The 23075-nt window shown below is 47.5% G+C and overlaps 1 protein-coding gene across 4 annotated transcripts in view; it reads left to right on the top strand.

Moving 5' to 3' along the window:
• Positions 1–23075, top strand: part of Rimbp2 (RIMS binding protein 2) — a 195558-nt gene that overhangs the window by 38620 nt on the left and 133863 nt on the right. For 2 of the 4 annotated variants that reach the window (XM_021186605.2, XM_029533722.1), the window contains exon 2: positions 17807–17919. The exons of the other annotated variants lie outside the window; for them this stretch is intronic. The gene's annotated coding sequence lies outside the window, so the exon portion shown is untranslated. The remainder of the gene's footprint in view (positions 1–17806; positions 17920–23075) is intronic. 4 annotated transcript variants of the gene reach the window in all.

Below are 23075 nucleotides of genomic sequence, written 5' to 3'. Positions count from 1 at the left end.
TATTTAGTGGCTCTGTACCCAGTGTGACATCAGTTAAGGTTATTTAGTGGCGCTGTACCCAGTGTGACATCAGTTAAGGTTATTTAGTGGCGCTGCACCCAGTGTGACATCAGTTAAGGTTATTTAGTGGCGCTGNACCCAGTGTGACATCAGTTAAGGTTATTTAGTGGCGCTGCACCCAGTGTGACATGTCCTTACAGAGTGGGATTTGTTACAGAGACATACAAAGATACCAGACAAGTGTCCCTAAGTTGAGGAACGCCACAGGCTGATAGAGGACTGGGGACAGGACTAAAGCAGGTTCTCCATTTGGCCTTCCAAAGAAATCAGCCCCATCATCAAGTTGAGCGTGGGCCTCCGGCTTTTCAAACCAAGAGACAGAAGAACACCTTTATCACTGGGCTTCCAGTCTGCAGCACTTGGCTATCCAGACCCAGGGCACAGCTCTGTCATGAGAGAGAAAGGGCACAGTCCTATACTCCTCGCACTGTCAAAGAGCTGGCCCAGTCAGAGATAGATAGAATTCTAGCCTCAGCCATCCAGGATTTCCTGTGGATCACAGCAACAGGAAATAGTTGCCGATCGTGGAAGCGGACACATCTCCTCCTGTGGTCTCTCATGCTTCTTACAGGATCTACTCTTGCCAAAGGGATGTGGTCCCACTTAGGGAGGTTGTGTGTTTGTGTGTGAGTGTATATGTGTGTGAGTGTAAGAGTGTATGTGTGTGTATGCATGTTTGTGAGTATATGTGTATATGTATGTATATGTGTGTGAGTGTGAGAATGATGTGTATATGAGTGTATGTATATGTGAATGAATGTGTATGTGTTTGTGAGTGTATGTATGAGTATATGTGTGTATGTTTGAGTGTATATATGAGTATGTATATGTGTATGTGTGTATATATGTGAGTGTGAGAGTGTATGTGTGTATATGTATGTATATGTGTGTATGTGTGTATATATGTGAGTGTGAGAGTGTATGAATGTGTGTGTTTGTAAGTATATATATTTGTGTATATGTATGTATGTATATATTTGTGTGTACATGTGTGTGTGTGTGTGTGTATGAGAGTGTGTGTAAGGGCAGATTTGCTTTTTAGGTCATTGTTTCCCACCTTCACTGAACACTACTGGCTAGTGGGACACAGCCACACTCAAGAAAACAGACAGTTTTAGATCTATTCTTTTAAAAAGAGTATTAAAAATCAACCTAAATATTCAACACTGGAAACCAGATGAAGAAAATAAGATAGAAGCAAAACAAAAGAGCAGACGGGGGAAAATCAGAAAACAATGAATCAACAAGTAGAGAAGCAGGAAATATGTTTTCTAAATGTTGAAAAGAGCACTGGGCATGGTGGCGCACGCCTTTAATCCCAGCACTTGGGAGGCAGAGGCAGGCGGATTTCTGAGTTCGAGGCCAGCCTGGTCTACAGAGTGAGTTCCAGGACAGCCAGGGCTGCACAGAGAAACCCTGTCTTGAAAAAAACAAAACAACAACAACAACAAAAAATGTTGAGAAGAGGTGGTGGTGCTGGTGTGGATGTGCACAAGTGCAGTTCTGTAAGAGGCCAGAAGGGGGAGTCAGATCACCTGGACCTGGAGCCACAGAGGGTTGTGAATGCCCCATGTGAGTGCTTAGAATGGGACTCGGGACCTCTGTAAAAGCAGTACACCCTCTTAACCCTGATTCTACCGCTCCAGCCCCAGAGAAAATGTTTTCCAGCCCTAGACATGCCGTTTCCATTATGACCCTTTCCAAAAGCCGTAGTGTAGTAACTACAGTAGATTATTCTCTCATCGGAAGGGTAACACTGGTGTTTCTATACTTCCTTAAAGGTGCCCTGAGCTTGCATCTCCAGATTCAGAATTCAACTAACCCACTGAAGCCATTAGGAATCCGTTACTTGGACACTGACAGGAGACAGGGCTCTGGAAAGACTTAACAGAAAAAGATCAGTCTAGATACTATGATTTCTAGATTCTGTCCAAGCGAAGCTGCCGCTTGGAGACTTCATCTGTCCCGGGGTGGGACAGCATTGTGGGCAGCTCCAGGGCCTGAAGGGTGTGAGTCTATATTGTTCCCACGAGTGTTAGTTACTTGTGTCACTGCTGGGACACAAAGGCCCAGAGGTGTGTCTCCTAGGTGATTCTAGACCTTGTCAAGTCTTTTTTTTTTTTAAAGATTTATTTATTATTACAGATAAGTACACTGCAGCTGACTTCAGATATACCAGAAGAGGGCATCAGATCCCATTCTAGATGGTTGTGAGCCACCGTGTGGGTGTTGGGATTTGAACTCAGGACCTACGTAAGAGCAGTCAGTGAGTGCTCTTAACCTGCTGAGCCATCTCACAAGCTTCCCTTGCCAAGTCTTAACCACTACAGCAAATGACCAGGCCTAAGCTTACCTCAGTATGACTGTCTTGTCTATTCAGCCAGGAGGAGACACTCAGCCAAGAGGTGGTAAGGATGCAATAGCTGCAGATGTGGTGCATTCAGAGCTCTGCCAGACATGTGGAAGAACTCAGTGCTCACTGACATCCCCATTACCACCACCTGTCTGTCTGTCTATCCCATCAGTGGGGTGAGAACACAAGAAACCATCTAAAAGCTTGCTTCCCTGTAGAGCAGTGAGTGGTTCTCAAAGTGTGGGTTGCGACCCCCAAATACACTCAGAGAACACAGGTATTTACAGTCGCAAAATTACAATTATGCAGTACCGACGAAATAATTTTATGGTTGGGGGGGAGGTCACCCGAACATGAACTGTATTACAGAGTCTCAGCATTAGGAAGGTTGTGGAGCCAAACGGGAACTGACCGAGCTTTTTGGAAGAAGGAATAACAAAAGTCCCTCTGGAGAGCTTCAGTGAGGAGCCTTCAGGAGGCAGGAGGCTCCCAAGAAGGAGCAGGGGAGGGGGGGGGAGAGACTCCACCCTGCCCTGGGCTCTAGCTCTTTTCCTCTTATAGAAATAAACAGGTCCCAGGCTCCCTCTGTCTCTGCTTAGCATCCTTGCCATGACATTTACAAAGCATCTATTTTAAAAAAATAAAAATGCCTGCTGCTGTATAAATTTTTTGTTCAGGAAAAGGCTTCTTGAGAAATAAGAAGCCTTTGGGCATTTTCCTCTGAGGTCAGTTGCCTGAATGGGAGGACCAACAATTTTAGGTTACAGCGTGCTTTCAATGATAGAAATCATGCCGTTTGGAGGGAAAACCTCCCCCCTTTCACTTCCCTTGGACCCCCAGAAAACTATGATTGCTTAAAAACACCACTCGAGGGGTTGGGGATGTGGTTCAGTAGGTGGATTTTAGATCCATTGCATCCAATAAACCAGGCATGGTGGCACAGGCCTTTTAGCAGAAAACTGAAGCTACAGAGCGTCTTTCCCTGAGCCATCAGGCGGGCACTTTGTCGGCAGGGTTTGGAGAACAACACTTATGTTCCCCATTGGGTGTCTAATACTGAGACAGGAGGGCGCTCTTTGGATAAACAAGTTCGTGTTGCTGCAGGGGATAAGAGACTCCACCTCCCCCTTCCTTGGCTTGTAAGACAAGGGAAAACCACCTCACTGAACCCACACAGACAGGGGGCGATGACTTGCTGCGAGCCCATTGTTGCAAAGGCCAGGGCGCCTGGCGCAGGGCTGTCTCAAGTAGAAGCGGCACAGATGTGCTGTTAAAAGCAAGTCTATTTAGGGCTGCAGAGCAGAGGAGCGGATGGCACAAAAAAACCCTGAAGATGCTCAAATGTGCCCCGAAGGATTTTTAAGTTGGCATCTGACTTTTGGGGATAAGCCGGGTCTCCGGAAAGCACCTGCCCCGGAAGGGCGGGGCGGGCAGAAACTGCCCTTTGAACACCTTGCCAGCTGCCTGCTACACCTTTTGGTTCTGGTGCTGGCAGAAGAGATGGTTGGCTCTTTCTTGCCACAGTAGTCTGGGGATCTTTATTATTGAGCCCCGAAATGTGTGTGTTTGCCCCCTCTGTGCTGGCAGGCCTCTGTGTTAGGTATCTGAGTTTCCATGGTGAACTGTATGCAATCTATGTCCTCTCTGATGTCTGCAGTACTTGCCCGATTTAAGTTCTAGCTATACTCTCTCTTCTGAGCCCAGGAGTGGAAAAATGGCGGTGGTCTCCCTACCACCTGGCCCTCTGCTACGGGAGCCAAGGGTGGCTGCATTTTAAGTGAATGGAACTGAAGGAGTTTGGGTTCAGTGAAATAAACCAGACATAAAAGACAAGGACTATATAGTCTCTCGAATAAGAAATTTGAAAATTTAAGAGCCAGGCCTGGTGGAACAATGCCTTTAACCCCAGTACTTGGAAAACAGAGGCCTTGTTCGCAGCCAAGCTGAGAAAGTCAGGTGCAGAGGCTAATGGTGTTGGTAACTGATACTTGCCAGCATCGTTCCTCCAGTGTGCATGTTCCGTCTTTGCATTGAAACCCTCCGTTACTTCTGGCCTGGATTAGTGGTACGGAGTCGTTCATTTCTCAGAGGAGGACCACACTCCTAGAAGTCTTTGGGTCTGGGTGGGTCACATGACAGGTTCTAACCAGCGAGAATGAGTCTGTTGTGTGCATGTGTGTGTACATATGTGTGTTCATGTATGGGCACGTGTGTGGGCCTGCATCTGATGGCAGTCAGGTGGAAGCACCCTTAACGCTCTCCTCTGCTGAGGAGGCATACAAGTGTGTTGCAGGGGACCTGAGATACCAACACCTTACTTGGGGGGCAGAGATGGGCTAACGTTCACACCCTAGCATGGCTCTGCCCTGCTCAGCCACACTCTTCCAGCCGTCTCTTCTCTCCAGCTCCAGACACTCCAACAGAATCTGTCAGCTGCCGCAAAGGGTCATGCTACCAAGAGACAGGGGGTCCTGTTCCTCAGGCTTTTAAGTTAGAGCTTCACAGAGAATTATCATCTCCACGTGTTATCATGGTACCAGCGTTAGATGCAGCCTCCAGGATTCCATAATGTCCAACTCATGATGCTTGGGACCAGGGATCACTGTGTGTTCCATCTTCTGTGTAAGTGTGTGTCTTTGTACATGTGTGTGCTGGCATGCCTGCACTTGTGTACGTGTGGAAGCTAGAGGTCAGCATCTGATGTCTTGCTCAATTACTCTTTACCTTTTTTTTTTTTTTTAAAAATGTTTTTGTTTTTTTTTTTGGGAGGGGGAGGATTTCCTCTCTGGTCCTAGAGCTTGCTCACAAGAATAGACTAGTTGCCACCAAGTTCCAGGGATCTTTCTGTATCTGTCCCCACTTAGTGCTGACTGGGATTACAGAGGTGTGCAGCTGTGTCTGGCTTAATTTTTTTTTAAAAAAAGATGTTTTTAAAATTTTTATGTATATATATATATATATATATATATACACATACATATACACATACACACATATATGTATATATATGTATATGATAATGTCAACAGTTTTTTTTTACTTGATCAGTCTTTTTCTTTGAGAGAAAAGGACTTTTGAAAACATTTGAGTCACCCATATGCCTATCCAGCCAAGATGCTGACCCTAATGCTGGTGCTTGTAGCTGTGGTCTCACTTTGCTGGGCTGTTTTATAGAGAATGCGGCTGCGTGTATTTTGGGATCTGTTAGAAGAGTTTTGTTTAAATCTTCATGCTTATTACTATTCTGTGTTGAGACGATCCATTCTGTGCATAGTTTGAAAGGGTGACTTAATCACATCCGGTATTTTCCTTCAAACAAATTAATGCGAATGGAATTTTGAAGTCAAGGCATGTTTTGAAGGCATTTGGTGAGCAGCCAAAGGCCTCTCTCAGGGTGGGTGTCCCTTTCTTTCTGTCACCAAGCCCACAGGCTTTTCTCCCCCCTGACAGCCTTGTGAATATTTTTTTTCCACATCTGTCGTTTATTATAGAATATTCAGATACAAAGAAATAAAGACACTGGACTGAAGAGATGGTTCAATGGTTAAGAACACTTCCTGTTCTCTCGGAGGCCCCAGGTTTCATTCTCAGCACACATGTGGCAGCTCAACATCTATAACTCCACTTTCAGGGCATCTAGTGCCCTCTTCTGTCCTCCTCAGGCACCAGACATTCATGCAGAGGGCATATATATGTATACACATACACACAGGCAAAACACGCATACGCATAAGATAGAAATAAATAGTAGCTAGGGCCATGTCGGCCCCATGGCAATCACTGCTTATTTGTAGGGGGTACCCTGTAGCTTTCCTACACAATGGTTGTGTGTGTGTGTGTGTGTGTTCACGCACATGCATATGCATGCATGTGTACATATGTCCTATGTGCTCCATGGGAACTTATAGGCTCCCAGGTTGTGGAAGAGTAGGCTGGGGACCAACCAAAGCTGCTCCTCAAAACATCCATCATCCCTGCCTCAGGGTGCCCTCACCCCTGTCCCTGCTGACTGCAGAGTCTATGCTCTGGGCTCAGAGCTTGGTTTTGTGACAACGAGTTGAGTGGCCCTTAACACCGTCCCTTGTGAGATGGTGCCCCCTCATTTACCGGGAGGTAGCCTTGAAGCCTCTAGCTTTGCATGGTATGTGGTACAGAAGGCTGAGTTCTCACAGGGGTCTCTAATGATCCAGTGTGGGATTACTCCATTGTCTCTGAGCTCATTTCCGTCACACAACTGAGACATTTGTGACCCCCGGATTGGCACCAGGCAAACATGGAAGGGCTCACTCTCTTAATTCTGGTTAGAAGGACACAGCTATGCCCAATTGTAAAATCCACACTGACCCTTGCTTGGACCCCGGGCAAGCTTCTGTATGGTGAATAGAAGCTCGAGTCCAGCCAGTACTGAGAACAGAGACGTGAGGCTCAGGGTGCAGGAAGGCTGGACGCAGAGTGCACAGGATGAAGGGCTTTCAGTCCTGATGGCCCAGGCTGCGCTTCCCCTGGGTGCACCGTTGGCCTCAGGTTTCCTCACATCCTTGTAAGCGATCATGACAAGACCTTGGTCTTGAACTCTACACAATGCCTCCCACCCCTGTACATCATACTCAGCTGCTAAGTTGACACACAGTAACTCAAGCCAATTAATTTGGACTTGCTCTTCAGACCCCTTGAGATATTGAGGGTTTTAACCTCCCTCATCCATAGGGACTTGTAATATTAGTTTTCTTAAGTGGCTAATGAATCAGGGCTATGCAGAGTCAGGATTCGTGTGCAGTTAGATTTTGAGACAGCGAGCAACCTGGGTTACACACATACACATGCACAGACACTGACACACATATACACACACATGCTAACATACATGTGCACATACTGGCACATGCACAGGCACAGGCACCCACACAATAACACTCATACTGACACACATGCACAGGCATATAGACTGACATACATATACTTACACACATGCACATGCATACACATACTGACACATGCATAGGCACACATACTGACACACACATGCATACACACATTGGCACATACTGACACACAGGCACGCACACATTGACACACACTTACTGACGCACACACACCACACATACATACATGCACACAGACTTACACACATGTGTGCACACACACATCTGCTCTATCGGCTCTAATACATTAAAAAAGAAGCCAGGCTGTCAGTCATTAAGATCACAGCTCAGGAAGTAGGTGTGTCGCATCCACTTCCCCCATCTTCCAAGTCTGGCTTCAGACCCTTGTGCCGCTTCAAGAAATTGGCTTGCTTCTCCATTTTCTTCCCTTATCCCAGGCCAGTCCTTTCCGCCTGCGAGTGACTGTAGGAGGGTGACTGTCTGGGCTCCTGCCTCAAGGCCTTTGAAACCTGCCACACCCCGGTGCATGCCCCCCCTTTCTCTCTCTCCCTCCCTCCCTCCTCCCTTTCTATCTCTCCCTTTCTATCTCTCTCTTCTTCCCTCCCTCCTTCCCTCCCTCCCCGCCTAGCCCTGGGATCTTTTATGACAGTGCAGAGACCCCCAGACCCCGAGGGAGAATGTAGACAGCTATAGAGATCAGAAGCGCTCTAAAAGAGGAGGTGGTGGCCGGACACGGGCTCTCAGCATCTGCTTCTCGAATATGGGACCCTTCACCCCTGTGTGTTTGCCAGGCTTATCTTACCAGCTTAATGACTGCCAAAGAGTGTGGCTCTTAGTGTTGGGTCTTAAGAGACGTCAGCTCTAGGTCCCAGTCCCACAGCAGACACAAAGTCCCTGAGTAGACCCTGCTGTATGATCCTATTTGAAGTCTGGTTTTTCCTACTTCTGAGACTCACCTTCTAGCATTCTGTTTGTAGGGCCATACATACTACCTCTGGGGTCTTAAGACTCCAAACTAGTACCACAGAGGCCTGTTCTTGTGCACAAAATCCTTAACTGAGGTTAAGGTAGGGCCTTCTGCTGTAGGTGACAGAGAGCAGAACCCAAATGGGAGCAGTAGTATTTAACAATGGGAGCAGTGCTAGGGTTTTTGCCCAAGCATGCTGTGGGTGGCATCTGGTTGATATCTGTCCTGTCTGTCACAGGGACTTTTCCTTTGACCCTTGAGGCCTGTCCTTGAGTTGAGGGTCAGGTGATGTCAAGGGCCTTGTTTCTAAGCCTTTCCTTTGGGATGGCACCTAAAAGGACAGTATTGAGGAACATCTGACTTTCTGTCATTCACAGATTATGATGTCATGTCTCTGAATGGCTCCGAAGCAGCACTGACCCCAGCTGACAAGGGACATGGTGGGTTACAATGATTCCCATGTTGTCCTTCAGTCTGGGTACCAAGAGGCCCATGTGGCCTTTATTTAACCGCATGGTGGGTGTACCTGCCCAATCGTCACTTTATAACGTTCCTGGCATATTACGGCATTGACTTTTCTTTAATATTAACGAAGACGGGCTGGGAAGATGGCTCAGTGGGTAAAGTGCTTTCCTTGTGAGTGTGAGGATCCAAGTTCAAATTCCTAGCACCTGTGTAAGTGCCAGGCAGGTATGGCAGCCAAGTGTAAGAGAGGCAGAGACAGGGCATCCCTAGAGAATGGAGGCTGGTCAATCTAGCTCAAATAGTGAGCTCTGAGGTCACCAAATGCTCCACCTTCAATATAGAAGGCAAAGAACAATGAAGAAGAGAACCTACCTCAACTTCTGACCTCACTTACGTTCACATACTTGCACCACACACATGCAAACACACACACCTGTACATGTGCACACCCCCACACATGCAAATACACACACTATACACACATATGCATGCACCTGCACATACGTACCCATAACACACGAAAACATATACATTACACACACATACAAGCACACATATACATAACACAGGCGCGCACACACATCCATCTGTATCACATACTTGCGTACATCACATACATAACACATACTACACTCACACTATACACAAACATCGTATCACACACTTGAATACGTCATACATACCCTCTCTCTCTCTCTCTCTCTCTCTCTCTCTCTCTCTCNCACACACACACACACACACACACACACACAGTTGGAAACAGACAGCTAAGACGAGTCATCCCTTTCTCCGTGGTTTATCCCAGCCACCTACATCTTTATGGGGGGAATAGGGGAAGACCATGGCTGCATATGTCCAGACTGGCCAACTTAAAATCTCAAAACCTCTCCTGCTAAGCTATGCCTCAGTTTCCCCATCTGTAACATACGCAGAGACAGTCTCAGTGCCTGCCTCATAGGTCTGTGACACTTTTGGTCGAGGTGCTTAGAGAGTAGGGCTTAGTGTTTAGTAATTGCTCACCGTGCCGGCTGCTGTTATTGTCCCGGGGATGTTAATAATCAGCATTAGAAATGAAGATCCAAATTGCCAAATTATTTTATTTTAGAAAAAAAAAAATCAATACCCCACACACTGAATTTCAGTTTGGAGAAAAGTAATTGGGCTTAGCCTGGCGACAGTGCCACGTGACTGTCAGAGGCTTTTAGGGGCAGCGAAATTAATGGTCATGTAAGATGATTAACCTGATGGAGCGGCTCCTGGGTGGGGAGGCATTTAATTAGACTCCAGGCATGGCTACTGGGTAGCCACACTTGGGCAGGCATCACCCCAGGTCTCCAGCTCTCTGCTCTGCAAGCTCTCTTCTCTGGTGACAGTGGCAGTTCCGCGGTGAGCCCTTCCACCCTCTTCCTCATTGGCTTAAATACCATGGCAGACAGCCATAGACAGGTCCCGGTGCTGTGCACTGCCCGGAGCCTTAGGTGACTGTTGTTAGAGATTGGCTGTGGAGGGGAATACATGCTGTTTAGAACCTAGCTCTGTTCTCTGCCTGAGAGGGAAACCTGCAGTGGAAGGCGGAAGATTCCTGACATACTGGGAGTTTGTAAGTGTCCTTTAAAAAAAAATTAGTTATTATGATTAGTGTCTGTGGTCGTTTGGATTTCTCAGCCTAGGGAGTGGCACTTTTAGAAGGTGTGTCCTCTTTGGAGTAGGTGTGTCACTGTGGCTGTGGGCTCTAAAACCCTCATCCCAGCTGCCTGGAAGCCAGTATTCTGCTAGCAGCCTTCAGATGAAGATGTAGCTTCTCCTACACTGTGCCTGCCTGGATGCTGCCATGCTCCTGCCTTGATGATTACAGACTGAACCGCTGAACCTGTAAGCCAGTCCCAGTTAAATGTTGTCCTTATAAGACTTGCCTCGGTCATGGTGTCTGTTCACAGCAGTAAAACCCTAACTAAGACAGTGTGTTTGTGTACGCACATGTAATGTTTGTGTGCTGTAGTGCACATGAGAAGGTCAGAGGACAACTTTTTTTTGTGGGGTTCTCTCCTTCCACTTTTATACGGGTCCTGGGATTGAACTCAGGTCATCCGGGCTGTGTGGCAAGCCCTTGAGCCATCTCCGCAGCCCACGAGTGTCTTTAGAATTCTGGAATTGCTTTATTGATTGATTGCCTCTCCAGGGCTCGGAGCAGTCTGACTCCTTTTCCTGGGGGAAGGTTTTATCTTGCTTTCAATTTTCACTTGTTAATGCTCTGTCATTCACAGCCAACTGGAAACACAAGACACAGCGTCTTTAATTCAACAAGGCTTTCCGGCACTTCTGAGGAGCCGGAATGCCTCCTGGGGATGGAGACAGCTTTGAACACAGTGTCCTAGCTCTGGCCCTGGGCTGTGTGTGTGACTTGGTGGCAGTGAATGAACCTCGAAGGCACGGGAGGGCAGAGGCAAGAGGAACCACTTTCCAGAAGGGTGCAGTGACTCAATGCAAAACAGTAGCAGCAAAGGGGCAGGAGTGGGGTTATAGTTTTGGACATTTAAAGAAATTAGACGTAGCTGGGTGGTGCTGCAGGTGGATCTCCAAGTTTGAGGTCAGCCTGGTCTACAGAGTGAGTTCTTAGGATAGCCAGAGATACCTTAGAGAGGAAAAACCCTGTCTTGGAAAACAAAACAAAACAAAAATACCCAAAGGAACAAAAATGACTTTAAAAGACAGAGTTTAGGGTTTAAAGATAAATTGACACAGAATTTTGGGGGGTTCCATTCCATATCTTTCATTTTCCTTACCATCTTCTGAATGAAGTTCATTTTGATACAAGTGAGACCCAATACTGGCACTTTGTATGTCCACAGATCCATAGGTTCCCAGAACTGTATGCCCTGTGGGGTGGGGGTGGGGGGGAGCCACAAGGGAAGGGAGAGACCGAGTAGGAAAAGCAATGCCTTCTGGACCCTGCTTATTGTGGAAACACAAGATTCCACAATGGCTCTGTCTGTGTGACTCACCCTGACAGATATGCCCTGCGCTAGCAGCCCCCACTTACAGATTGAATTTCCTCTCTATTGATGGACACCAAGCCGCTCCCGTGCCCGGGGCTGTTCATGAATAAGTAAACAGTCTTCCAGCCCGGTGTAGAGCTGAGCAGAGCAGCCGGGGTTGGAGCTGGGAGAGACCAGTGAGCCTGGGAGTGCTGGAGGGGAGACCTGGCCAGCCTGTGGGAGCCACTGATCCCAGATCCTGTAAGTACCTGCTTTGTGGGATGGGACAAGTCAGTTGAGTAACTGAGTCTACACTCAGCTGGACAGACAGCAAGCCCAGCCTCCTGGTGGGCTATGGCTGGCAGCAAGAAGTATTTCTGGACCCAGTAGGGGGGACTTTCCAGCCTCCACGTGTAACTCACACCTCCAAATCCTCCGGGCTGTAATTGTGGTTTAAATTTCGGTTGTGATCTGTGGGCTTAGCTCTAGATCTGTCCCCAGGCTGATCTCAGCCAGGAGACATCTTTAACCTGGAGGGGATACGCTCATGGAATAGATGGCAAGGAAGGTGTTCAGTGTTCACCCTCCCGTGCCATGAAGGGTAATAAGGACATACAGGTAGACCATGGCAGGCTGCATGCTACCAATCCTTAGACCACCGTTTCTTTTGAGACCACCTTTACCTTTGCTTCCTTACACATCACATCCAGACTCGTTCACCTTTCAGACATCTTGGGCAGAAAGTCGGCTTCCTTTTCTATTTGGGACCAATTTGGGTTTCAAGTTTGAAGCCCAGTTGTTAAGGCCAGGATTAACCCCATGAAGAGTTCAGAGGGCCAAGAGAATCAGAAAATGCTTAGGAGACTCACAGCATTTTCCGTTTGTAGAGTTCAGTGTTAGTGGGATGCTGATGACAGGGCTCAAGAGCAGAGGGTAGTTAGTTAATTTTGTCAACGTGGGGGCGGGGCACAAACCCAAGAAAACAGACCCGCCCTTGTGGTGGAAGGAACTCTCCGGCCCCACAATGGCCCTGTTTACAGAGCTGAGCAGGTGGCTCGTGTTTGTGTATGTGGCTCAGCATTGGATGGCCCGCAGTAAAAGGTCCATCAATTAATCATGGCTTCTGCTCCCATCTCCCTACGCAGCTCCGTTCATTAAAGCTCTGCACGAAGTGATAGCCGTGCTCCGTGCTCCGTTCTGCCACACACGTCCTCTCAGAGCTGTGATCCAGCCGGACCACTTTGGAATTAATAAGCCTAGCTCCCAGGAAGCCTCAGAGAGCAGCTTCCTATGCTTTCACAGCATGAGCAGACTATCCAGCCAGCCGTGTGGGACATAGACCTCGCACGGGAACCAGAATGTTGACAGAGAGCCAGTTTGACTGATTCTGTGCAGAGCCTTCCTGCTCCACTCCCCACCCGCAAGTTCATGAAGTGTACCGTGGACCTGGGAACTACTAGTCTAGTAACACGTAGGCTTAGGGGTTGAGGCGATGTCTCAGTGCTTAAGGAACTTGCCAAGCAAATGAGAGGACCAGAGTTTGGACCCCAGAATGCACAAGGATAGTGGGTGGGTGTGGCAGCCTACCCATAATTCCAGCCTTAGAAGGCTGAGACAGGGCGATCTTGAGAGCAAGCGGGTGGCTAGCAAGACTGGCAGAATCGGTGAGCTCTGGGTTTGATTGACAGACACTGCCTCAGTGGATAAGGTAGAAGAGACAATGATCTTGGAAGAGACAATGATCTTGGGCTTCCACGGGTCTTATGAGGGTCCTACACACACCCACATAAGTGTGCTCACACACTTGTTAAACATGCACACTGACACAGGCACATCGAACACCTGAAAATGGAAAAAGAAAAAAGAAAACAAAACATAGGCTTGGGGAAAGTTCCTGTAACTTGTAGGTTAGAATGATTTTTTTTTTCTGTCACCCTGTTTATTCTTAATGTTTTCCTTGAGAAAGCTTGATGCGCCCCCCCCCCCCGAGAACTACATGTGGCAGGGGGAGAGACTGGGGTGTTTGGTACTCTAATGAAGAAGTCAGATGACATCCTGACATGTTTCTGCCAGGCAGACAGTCACACTGGAGGGCTGCACATTGATGCATATTCTGTGTGTGCGTGTGTGTGTGTGTTGTGCATGCATTATAGTATACGTATGCATTGTTGGATATGTATGCATGTGTGCTGTGTGTGTATTGTGTGTGTGCCTGTGTGGAGGAGCACCTGCATTTGTGGCGTACATTTCAAGGCCAGACATTGCTGTTGGTTATCTTTCTTGACTGAACTCCACCTTATGTTTTGAGGAAGGCATGAGACCAAAACAGGAATGGTAAACCTTGTAGGTTTAGGGACTTCAACCCAGCTCGGTAGCTGACTTGCTCTAGGGATCCTTAGATCCAGTGTGCTGGAATTACAGGTGGGCTGTAAGCATGCATGTGGGTTTTGGGGATCCAACCTCTGGTTGGTTCTCACTTTTTTTTTTTTTTTTTTGGTGAGCCATCACCCCAGCCTTGCGCTTAAAATATTGTATTATTATTATTATTATTATTAATTGCTCATGTGTGTATTTGTGGGAGCCAGAGGGCGACCATAGGTGGTCTTCAGAATCCATAAACCGTGCTGCTTGTCTCTGTCTCTCCAGAATAGGCATTGCAAGTGTGCATATGTTTCATATCCACCCCTCAAGCCCCCCTCCACCCCCTGCCGTTTCTTGAAATGTGAGTTCTGGGAAGCGAACCCTGGTCCCTTGAAAGAGCAACAAGTGCTCTTGTTAACTGCAGAGTCATCTCTCGGGCCCTACCCTGCTATTTTTTTGACTAAATGTCATAAATAAAGAATACCACTTTGTGTTATACTAGATGGATGAGTGGTTCTCTGGCAAGGACAGTTTCGTCTTTCAGGGGATAACCTGGAAGCGTGCGAGGGAGAGCTGGCGGCATCTGGTTTTAGGGTTGCTGCTCAGTCATCTACTCTGAGAGTTACCTGCCTCCAGTGTAGGCATGGTGAGGTCAGGAAGCCCTTTAAGAGATGAGGAGTTAGCCGTTTCCCCCACATCCTACACACAGGCTCGAGTGGCTATCTTGCTGAAGGCAACAGTTAGTGCCGTAGCTGTTGTCATGTGACATGTTACCTATAGACCCAGCCAGGCAGGGATTGCAGTTCATTGTGCAGCTCAGCCATGTGGTGGTGGTGTACGCCTTTAATCCCAGCACTCCGGAGGCAGGGGCAGGTGAATCTCTGAGTTCAAGGCCAGCCCGGTTTATAGAGTGTGTTCCGGGTCAGCCAGGGCTACACAGAGAAACCCTGTCTCATACCCCGCCATCACTCCCCAAAAGTTTTTCCTGGAGTTATAGATCACCTCTTATTGTAATTGTCTTCAACCCACATATTAATACTTATTGCTTACACTATTCCCGGTGGTACCCACTCTCCTCCTTAAAACGTCCCTTAGGTCTTCTAGCCTCTCCTTGAGACCCCATACAATTAGGGCAGAATCATATATAGATTAGGAAGAGTGACTAGATATTCAGGTGAGGGTCCCAGGACCTTCCCTTCTGTTAGGGAACATCAAAAGTCCACAAGATCTGGAATGATCTTTTGTGAGCAGGCCCAGTTGAAATCCTGTCCCTGCCCCTGCACACATTTCTCTGCCATACAGAGGGTCTTACACACACACACACACACACACACACACACACACACACACACACACACGCACACACACACACACTTCTGCGTTGGATAGCTTGTGGAGGTCAGAGGACAGCTTTAAGGAGTTGCTTCTCTTCTTCCTCTATGTGGGTCCCAGGGACAGCCTTCATCTCTCCCCGCACCAGGTCACGTCCTCGAAGCTTGAGTTTTAAGCTTTTCTGTGGGTTTGGGTTATTTCTACAGGAGGTTTGGTTTCAATGCAGGGTCAATCTAAGGGGCGTTGCTTGATCCTGGAGAGAAGTCTAAAAAGCTTAGGAGATGCCAGAGATGGGCTCAGTCTAGATGGCCGGCCGGGAGTGGCCGGAGCCTCTGGAGCTACAGTCGTGAGACCTTTCACTCCGGATTAGCCTTTAATGAAGTTGGTATTTTCAGTCTCGTAGGCGGTGAAGTTCATGTGGGGATACAGGACACCCTCAGAACTGGGAGGAACGCCCACAGGCAGATTTGTTTCCTTGTTTCTAATATGGTGACCTCTTGGCCTCTGACTGTTCTCTCTGCATCCGGAGGGCTCTCATTAAACATGGCCAGGAAGCAAGGCCTCGCTCTCCTGTCTAGACGGCCTTCCCGCACAGCCTTTTGCACGTCTGCCTAATCTTATTAGATTCTAGCTCGAGTTGAGATGGTACGTGAATGTTCCACCTTTCCCACCAACCCCTGAGTCCCGAAAGGACAAGCTCTCATTTACCAGTGGTCTCAAGGACTGCCAGGCAGGGCAGAGGTGCGTGGTAAAACGCTTGCTTAATTGAAATGAATCGAATCTCGGCCGCGCAGACTGGGTTTTCAATTCTGAAGCCTTGAGATGAAGCTTGCCTGTCTGTGTTCTTCAGTCACTTACCCTGCTATATAATTCCTGCCTGTGTCACGTGTGAGCCTTGAGATGAAAAAACCCAGGGCTGTTCAAGTTGTCACCTTATCCCCTTGACTCTAGAGAGCTGAAAACAAAACAAAACAAACAAATAAACAAAAAACCCAAACAAACTTGTTTTAGCACAATACAAGGGAAAAGAAGCAATGTCCGGTACTTTGTCTCAATCAGAGGATCTGGGGGTGTGAACACAGATGCATAACTCTCACCTCGAAGAAGAGGACAAGAGATAGTTTATTCTGGAGCCACATAGAAGAGAGCGCGACCTGGGGACAAAGACTCGGGTTACCCTGAAGTACTTGTTGCGTGCTAAGTGTTTCGTGACGTTTTTATAGTAACAAAGTCAGAAAGCGAGTCAATTTTTCACACTCATCGTTGGAAACATCCAAGGCTTACATCGAAGCCCCGGAACCTCTGCCGTCGGACTCGGGTGTCACTATCTGATGTCCCTCTTAGCCTTTTGATTGGTAGAAGGAAAGGGATTCTCGATGATTGGCATGATATGGGTAGGTAATAAGTGCCTATTTATAAGGGGACTAAAGATGTCCCTAGGTAGCTGGGCGGTGGTGGCGCACGCCTTTGATCCCAGCATTTGGAAGGCAGAGGCAGGCAGATTTCTGAGTCCAAGGTCAGCCTGGTCTACAAAGTAAGTTCCAGGACAGCCAGGGCTATACAGAGAAACCCTGTCTCAAAAAAAAAAAATGTCCCTAGGTAAGTTATGACTGAACTCTGAACCTGTAACATCCCAACTTCTCCTGAGTTATGAAGGTTCTAATCCGAAGGTCAGTGTAAGGTGGCCTTTGGTCACAGGCAATACTCGGGGATTTATTTCTGATCTTTGGTACCTGATGGTACCAAGTGTTCGTTCCCTCCTGTGTGTTTATTTTTCCTTTGATTTTTATGCATTAATTTGGCCTATGGAGATACTGTCTGGATGATGAAGTCATCAGTCGTGCCTTGATAATACGGGCAAGGGGCAGAGCTCCCATGTCGACTTGTATACCCAGTTGTCTTCAGTTTAGTCCAGGTACTGAGCCTAGGGCTGGCTAGTTTTTATCAGCTTGGCATAACATAGAGTCAAGTAGGAGGAGGAAGTCTCAACTGAAGAATATCAGATTGGATTGTGGGCATGTCTACCAGAGACGATTTTGATACATATGCTGGGCCTGGGAGGCACACACCTGCCATCCTAGTACTTGGGAAGTGGAGGCAAGAAGACCAAAGGATCAAGGGTATCCTTGGATGCAGAGTGAGTTCAAACCAGCCTGATCTATAGGAGACCCTCCTGGAAAGTTCTATGTCAGGACTATATTATTTCTCATTGTTGCTGACCAGCGAGTTTGGGCGGTGATACAGAAAGTTCCAGGCTGGGAAGATGGTGAGTCAGGCTACACTTACAGCTGGTATTGATGGAGCAGCGTCACCCTTGACTCTTGTGCCCCTCGGGTATGGAGGAAGGTGCCAGGAACATGGAGCCACTTCTGCCTGCAGAAGCTCACGTGTGCTCTTTCCTGATCTTTAGAAATGACCTGCCATATCTGAAGACCACAGGTGCTAGAGACGGTTTGATCAGACCCAACCCTGGGAAGACTTCCACTGTGTCCAGAGACAGGGACACAGATGTAGAGATTGGTGGTAAGTGGCCCTATGGCCCTTTGGAACCAACCTACCTTCCTTCTTTCCTTCCTTCCTTCTTTCTTTCCTTCCTTCCTTCCTTCCTTCCTTCCNTTCCTTCCTTCCTTCCTTCCTTCCTTCCTTCCTTCCTTCCTTCCTTCCTTCCTTCCTGTGCCATGTAAGGGCTGTGCCTGTTCTTCACAGTTCAGCAGTTTAGTCAAGACAGGTTTATTGAGTGTCAGTTGTATGTCTTTGGTTTGGGAGGGTGGCGTGAGCATACACTGAAGGTGGCCCATGCTCTTGCGAGGTGGCCGTGCAAAGGTCCTGAGGTCGGATATCTGGGGAACAGTCTGTTAGGAGCACCAATCAGAGAGAGTTAGACCAGTTTTCTAGGACTTCAAATTCGAGGTTAGAATGGTGATTGTAAATCACATTTTGCATTTCTTAACATCACCCTGTATTCTGAGTGTTGTTACAAGTCAATGTGGCGCAAGGAGCATTCAGACAGCATGACCTTGGTGTGTTGGGGGATGGTGTTTTCTCCTAATGAGTGAGAAGACATAGGAAATGGATCTTCTGGTCCTCCCTGATTGCATTACTCAGGAATCACTGAAGCATGCAGAGTAGTTCAGAAGAAAAGCGATTTTGTTTGGATGGCCTTTGGTTTGAGGCTTCCCAGGTGGAGAGAGGCATGGCCTGAACCCAGGGAAGTTCACGCTGTGCCCAAGGAATGGAGGGAAGAGGTAAACTGGCAGTTGTGTCCGCCGCCTCAGGCTTTCAACCTGCAACTGGCTGCCAGGTAGTGTGGCTGCCGCAGTTGTTCCATTTGTATTTGGGATGCAAAGCAGAAAGTGAGGCCCAGAACTTCCCTATGCAGGGCATGGGGTGAGGCTCTGGCCGAATCAAATGGTGTGGTGGTGAGCCTCAGACTCCAAAGCAATAGGATGTTGGGAGAGGTGATGAAGTTACATGGTGGACACAGTGTAGATGGTCATCTTCCTAGGATGGTGATGGCAGTGGTAATGGTGGCAATATGAAGGTGATGGTGATGGCATGCATGATTATGATGCTGTTAATGGTGGAGATATTGATAGTGATATCAGTAGTGACGACATTGGTGATATTGGTGGGGATAACAATGATGGTGATGATATTAATGGTGATATTGATGGTGATGCTGCTGATGACGTTGATGATATTGATGATCATGCTGCTGCTGCTAATGATATTAATGTGATGATGGTGATGATCCTGATGATGGTATCAGTGATGATGATGATGATGATGATGATGATGATATTAAATGTGATGATAGCAATGAGATTGATGGTGATGCTAATGCTATAGAGGAAAGGACCCAGACAGTATGTGTTCCATACGCTTGAATTCACACCCAATCTTCTGACTTCTCTTGCCCTGCAGGGAGTGGGAAGGGGTCCATATATACCTCGCTCAGCTATCTTCGATATAGGATATGTGCTTGGTAATCATTTGGCTTCCATCATGGGACAGCCACAACTCTTCCCCGGAAGTAAAGGTGACGTCCTCAAAAGAGGGAGCTGCCTGGAAAAATACCAGGAAACTTCGCTTTTTATCATTATCTATATAGTGGCATCAAATGGACTGCACTGTAGACATCATTTAGAGCGAGCAGGTGTTTGTCCTAAAAAGCCAGAAAGAGTTGGAAAGAATGCTATGGAGGAGGGCCTGGCTTTGCTGAAGGAGGTGGCGTGTCATAGTTTCTGCATGCTTTTTTTTTTTTTTCCTAAGTGTGTCTGTTGTATAAACTTTTAATCCTGACCCTGGGTTTCTATCCCGCCTTTAGTTTCCAGATGAAACACACACACACACACACACACACACACACACACACACACAGCCTTTATATTTACAGCAAGCCTTACACCGTACAAGAGCTGGGCAGATATCCACCCTCTATGCTATTAGAATCAACTTTCCTATTGATAACCCCCAGTGATTACTTACTATGTTCCATCTGGGCTGCTCTGATCTCCATCTGGCCATGTTTTTATGGCTCACCTAACCCACAGTGGCTTCTCCTTCTTCCTCCTGCACCTTCTTCTCCTTGTGGTTCTCCTCCAACCCCAAGCCTGCGACTTGAACTGACTTGACCTGAGCCCACACCACTAAGAACTGCGTCTAAATTTAGCTTTCCCCTTACTTTTGAAGGGTACAGGACATTTGAATGACTTAACCACGCAGGGAAAGTAGGAAGATACTCTCCAGCATTTCAAAACACAAGGTCTACCTTTCGACCCAGAGACTCAGAGAGGGGATGTCCATTTAACTGAAGGCTCGGGCACCTCAACCCTGAGGGATATCCTAGATTGTCACCTTAAGCATGCCTTCATGATCATTAGGGGTTAAGCTCTCTCAGGGGCAGAGTTTTTAAATAAGTCTGTAAAGACCATGACTGTCAACATTGTTGGAAACTTTCCTTCAGAGATCAGGGGTCCCTGGTGAGTTGAAGAAAAATGTTCAAACGTTTATTCATGGGTCTGACTGAGTTAGAAAAGCTATGGCATCCGCATCTCCTTCACGGAAGTGCACCGCGTGCCTGCGGCTTTAAATAATTTACCCTGTCTTATTGCAAAGGCAACAGATGCGCCAGAAAAGAAAAAGAAATCATGTTTTTACAGAGGCGTATGAAGTATGAAGTAAAACGCTCCTGGATAGCTTCCCCATCTCGAATCCCATTGACTACCACAATTAGACTTTGATATTTCTTTGCCGAAGTTGTGATCCCAAAGACACAAATATGCACATGGTTGGTGCTGGATTATAAAATGGGTGAAGGTTAACCGCTCAGGTTCTTGCTTGGGTGTGTGCTTTGCAAGGTCGAACATCACCTGCGGGTGCCTATTACTGGAGCTGGGTAAATATTTATTGAGATAGGGATCTCTGACCCTGGCAGGAAATGCCCCCCTTCTGCCTCCTGCCACCCTGAGCCCTGTGCCTGAGAACCTTGAGGCACACCATCTGTTAGTTTATCCTGCTAGATAAGCTGTATAGGGCCTGCCTCCTGGCTTGGTAGACAACCACTTGATGCTCTGCTAGCAGAAACTAGATCCAAGTGTTGAGTTGTGGGGAGAGAAGGAAGAAGAGGAGGAAGGAGGGAGGGAAGGAGGGAGAGAGGGATAGAGAAAGGGAAGGGAATGGAGACAGAGACAGAGAGAGACAGAGAGAGACAGAGAGGGAGAGGGAGGGAGAGGGAGGGAGAGGGAGGGAGAGAGAGAGAGAGAGAGAGAGAGAGAGAGAGAGAGAGAGAGAGAGAGAGAGAGAGAGAGAGCATCTCTTCTGTCTCTAGAGAATTTGAGAGTTTTCTGTTTGGTGAAGCCACTATGTATATCCATCCCTACCCCAACCCTGATATTTTCTGGAATGTTCTGCAGGTTAACGGAAGAGACAACAGCAATTAACAAGCCTCTTATTGTATTGGTGGGAAAAAAATATAACCCCTTCTTTCATGGGGATGTGTTCTGAGACACCCCCTGTCCCCCCATCCCCCCCCCCAGAGGGGAGTGTCACAGAATTCTGAACCCATACAGACACTTTGTTTTCTGCTGGGCCAAGGCAAAACTTAATTTACAAATGAGTAACTGGAGCCCAGCCCCAGCTCAGTGTCCCTGAATTAGATTCCCAGCACCCAAACATATCATCAGTCAACAAGGCACAGTTGAGAGATTAATGCACAGCAAGAAAGTGGATAAAGTGGAACTGCAGTGTATCAAAACTTACTCTTTCTTGAATTTTTCACTTAATATTTTTGAACTGTGGGGGATGTGAATAACTGTGGCTGTATGGGAGTGGGCCGGGGGATGGGGAAGGCACGACTGTAGGATTACTTGTTAGAAAAAAAATCCCGCCCTCTCGCCCGTCACGCTGAACGCACGTTCGTGTGGAACCTGGTGGGAAAAAAAAAGAAAAAAAAAATTCCAGCCTTTTTGGGAGGTGGAGGAAGGAGGATGATGAGTGAAGGGTCATCCTCTGTTACATGGTGGGGGGTCCTAACTAGCTTGCTATCCAGTGATTGCATCCAAAGTTTCTTTTTTACATATATGTATCTCATTAAAAGAAATGGCAGTCAACAGTGGGCAAACTCAGAGAGCTATGTCTGAGAAGTAGGGACCCTGTTCTCTCTGCTGTCAGAGATGGAACCTCTGATGCCGTGGGTCACTTGGCATATGGTGGCCGCATCTTGACAATTCTTGAGGCACAAAGGACCACCAAGCTAGGCTGGGCTTCTCAGTGGGTGGTTGGGCAGGGACCTCAGATCTGGTCTAATCATAATGTAGTTTGGGCAGGAATGTCTGGTTTAAGTGGCTCTTTATGTTATTATTCTTCCTGGCTAAAGCAATTATCCATCTCAAATCCGATTTTGTTTACTTCTTCTTCTTAAGTAGGCAAGACAACGTGGGGCTGTGGGGCGGCTGTGTTCACATCTGAGACAGCGATTGGCCCCAGGCGGATTGTTTGTGGCTTCCCGTCAGGAAGTAAGTGAGGTTTTCTGGCCTAACCGCCTGGGGTGCTGATGGCTTTGTGTTTGTCTCAAAGGCTGGGAAGAATGAAAGAGGGGAGGAGAGAGACAGACAGACCATCTTACTCTATTGCTGCGATGAAACACCGTGACCAAAGAGCAAGTTGGGGAGGAAAGAGTTTATTTGGCTTACATCTCCACATTGCTGTCCATCATTGAATGGAGTCAGGACTGGGACTCAGGCAGGGCAGGAACCTGGAGGCAAGAGCTGATGCGGAGGCCATAGAGGGGTGCTGCTTACTGGCTGGCCCATCAGGCTTGCTCAGCCTGCTTATGTGAACCCTGAGTTTCGCTGGAGAGAAGCCAAGTCCACCACTGAGCTAACTTAAAGCAAGTTTTTAACTAAATACCGACCAAGATGGTGTTTGGTCAGGGCTACGACTCCCTGGAACCTCCAGCTGAGAGGCCCCTGACTCTCTAGTGAGGCTTTGTTATTTTCCAAGAACTATAACTCCCAGCATCCCAGGAAGTTACCTGGTCCTTGGGCAGGTGGGGCTTAAAGGTTTGCTTTCTGATGTTATTCTTTTCTTTCTTCCTTTCCTTTCCTTTCCTTTCCTTTCCTTTCCTTTCCTTTCCTTTCCTTTCCTTTCCTTTCCTTTCCTTTCCTTTCCTTTCCTTT

The sequence above is a fragment of the Mus pahari genome, chromosome 23 (genome assembly GCF_900095145.1).
Source record: "Mus pahari chromosome 23, PAHARI_EIJ_v1.1, whole genome shotgun sequence".
Lineage (NCBI taxonomy): Eukaryota > Metazoa > Chordata > Mammalia > Rodentia > Muridae > Mus > Mus pahari.
This window is presented reverse-complemented; position numbering and strand designations above follow the sequence as displayed.